This window comes from Carlito syrichta, unplaced genomic scaffold (assembly GCF_000164805.1).
Source record: "Carlito syrichta isolate Samal-C Ts95f unplaced genomic scaffold, Tarsius_syrichta-2.0.1 Scaffold315826, whole genome shotgun sequence".
Taxonomy (NCBI): Eukaryota; Metazoa; Chordata; class Mammalia; order Primates; family Tarsiidae; genus Carlito; species Carlito syrichta.
Genome location: NW_007259922.1, coordinates 675,261 through 678,444, shown reverse-complemented (window position 1 = coordinate 678,444; position 3,184 = coordinate 675,261).

Sequence of the window (3,184 nt, the reverse complement as noted above, 5' to 3'; positions counted from 1 at the left end):
GGAAGGAGATCGCGAGGCGGCCCGGCCCGCGCCCAGCTGCCTCCCCGGGAGCTGGCCCCGCGTTGCTGGGTTGGCGCCGCGCCCCGACGGCTCTGTCGCTTCCATCACTGGCCTCTGAACGCGGCACACGAACCAGTTTGGTGTCAGCCCCTCCCTTGGAGTGGTGTCGCGCCCAGAGGCGTGCCAGGGGGCGGCAGACTCCCTGTCAACCCAGCGCCCTGCCCTAGCCCTCCTCCCGCTCCCCTGCGCGCCCACCCCCGCACGGTGCCCAGACGTGGGCCAAACGCATCTTCTGACGGCTCCCTCCAAACAGCCGTCAGACCCTGGAATGGGGACGGCAGAGACTGCCAGGGCGAGGACTCCGAGGGACACCTGGGACCTTGTCCCCCAGTGTCCCCTCTAGGCTTGCGGTCTGAGCAAAAACCGTCCCTGAAATTCACCAAAAATCCCTACCTTTCTCACCTCTCCAGGGCCTCTGAAGAACTGGAAGGAGTTGCACAATTAACTAACACAGACAGCTTTCTGTGTGCCATGCGCTTACAAGTATTAAATTATTTAACTCTGATAAAAACCCCTATGAGGAAGGTATTATGCATTAATTCCTTTGTTTATTCGTTCAAGAAATCTTGGCCGGGGGCAGTGGCTCACACCTTTAATTCCAGCATTTGGGGAGGCAGAGGTGAGAAAATGGCCGAGCCTGGGGGTTCAAGACTAGCCTGGGCAACTTGGCAAGATCTCGTCTTTACAATACTTTTTTTTTTTTTAATTTGCTGGGCATGGTAGCGCACACCTGTGGTTCCAGCTCCTTGAAAGGCTGAGGTGGAGGGATTGCCTGAGCCCAGCAAGTTGATGCTGCGGTGGCCATGAATGAACCACTGCACTCCAGCCTGGGTGGCAGAGTGAGACTCCAACTCAAAAAAAAAAAAATCTGTACTAAGCAACTACTCCATAGCTGTATATTCATTTATACAGTAAGACATTGAGAGTCTAAGTAGCTTGTCCAAGATCACAGAGGTAGTAAGTGCTAGAATCTGGGCTTTTGATCATTACTAGGCTTTCCATTTGGGGGCTGGGGGCTGGACGTGGGTGGATTTCAGGGAAGGCAGAGTGGAGCAGTTAGTGTTGGGAGAAATGGAGCAGGGAGGTATCCCTGTGAACCTCAGCCTTGCTCAATCTGGGCGGGAAGCCTAGGAGGGAAAGATAAAGATCATCTGGAAAGTCTTCCACCCCCACACAGCATGCAATGAGTTGTGGGAAGGGTCTCTGTCCATGGCCCTGGTGCTGAAAATTCCCCAGAAGTTATCGGAGTCAGTGGGCAAACACTGGGCGAGTGTCACACCTGTACTAGGTTTGGGAGATCCGGGTGAAGCAGTACCTGGTCTCTGCCCTGGAAGAGCCCCCAGCCTTCAGGGGAGCCAGGCACACCCACAAGACAGTGCACACCCACTCACAACAGAGGGGAGTGGCCCCGCAAAGTAGACGGCAGCATGCTTGGGCCGAGAGGAAGGCTTCCCAGGTGGGTGGTCAGGATGAGTGGAAGCCATTGGTTGGGCTGACAGGTGGGGCAGAAGGGAGAGTGGTCCCCAGGAGGCAAGAGACCACCAAACCTGGAGCCCTCTACCTGGGCCCAGGTGGGTATGAGGGCAGGTGCCTGGAGTGTGGCAAGGGAGGTGGACAGACAGAGCGCAGAACTTGAGCGAGGATGACATGGTGGTCTGGGAAAGGGGAGACAGTCATCTGTAAAACCTTGAAAAGAGGCCCAAGTCTTAATACTCCATCTGTCCCAGAAGAGAACAACAAACAACACAAAGATCAACCAGGGAGGGGCACAGGGAAGAATGGGACCCAGAGAAGCTGCATTTCAGAGCTGAGTGTGATGAGGGTCTTCTGGTGTTGCCTAGACAGCAAGTCTGAAGCGCCCTAAGTTCCGGATCTCGAGGGGAAGACAGAGCAAAGCTCAGCTGATTGAAACAGAACAGGAAGGGTGATCTGCCCGCAGTCATCATGGGGCGTGCTTCGTCCAACTTTTGCGTGGGGATTCAGGGAAGACCACTCCGAAGAGGTGGGATCTCTGTGGAAGGACAAGCTAGAGTCAGCCAAGGGGTAAGAGGGGTGGGCATCGTAGGCAAAGGGCAGGATGTGAGCAAAGACCAGGGCATTCTAGGAACTACAGCAGGATGGCATGGTCCAGGGGGAGGGGAGTGGGGTCTCAAGGGAATGCTGGAAAGGTAAGTCAGGGCGCGACCAAGAAGACGCGGCAGCCCCCTGCCTTGGGTGCTGTGTGCACCGGGCCACCCTAACATGCACTGTCTCCTTTCATTTTGAAAGGCCCTGCAAGCTACGCGAGGCAGTTTGGACTTGACACTGAGTGCAGTTGGTCATCTTTGCAGGGTTCTTGGTTGGGGAGAGGCACTATGGACAGGCAGATCAGTCTGAGAGAGAGAGGAAGGGGCCCTGGACTAAGGTAGTTGTGGGTGCTGGGGAAAATCTAAGAGCAACGTGTGAGCTGGAATGAGCACCGTGGGCCTGAGGGCAGAGGCAAGGGAGACACCCAGCTCTCTGCTGGGATATGTGGGGATGGAGACGCAACTCTGAAATGGTGACCATTAGGAAGCAGGGGAATGCGGATGGTACACACCGAGATCCCTGAGCCCAGAGCACAAGCGAAGCGGCAGGACCACGGAAGAGTGCCTGGGCTGACAGGGGGTCTCGAGGGAGCTTCCCACCTGGAGGGCACTCAGAAGCAGGGACCACCCCTGCTGTCAACCGCAGCTCAGTCCCACTGGGAAGGAGGAGTGACCGGGGGGTCCAAAGGAGAGTGTATGCGGGACTTAGAGCTGCCGGCTGTGGGTGGCCCCAAGTACGGCCCGAGCAAGTGGTGACAAAGTGGTCGGCCCGAGTGAAAGCTCAGGGAAGGTGAGAGGGTGGCAGGAGACATTCAGGGAAGGGTCAAGGACAGTGTTCCCAGTCTGTGCTGGGCATTTGGGGGACCTCTGGGAGTTGGGGGAGGTCGTTTTATCAAAGTCAGTTTTATCAAAGTCAAGGGCATGGCAGTGGTGCTGATTCTAGCCTGTCCCATGCTCTTAGCATATGTTGTAAATCAATCCAGAACTTTTACTGTAAGTCTTTTTTTTTTTTTGGAGTCTCACTCTGTCACCCAGACTGGAGTGCAGTGGCCGCTCCC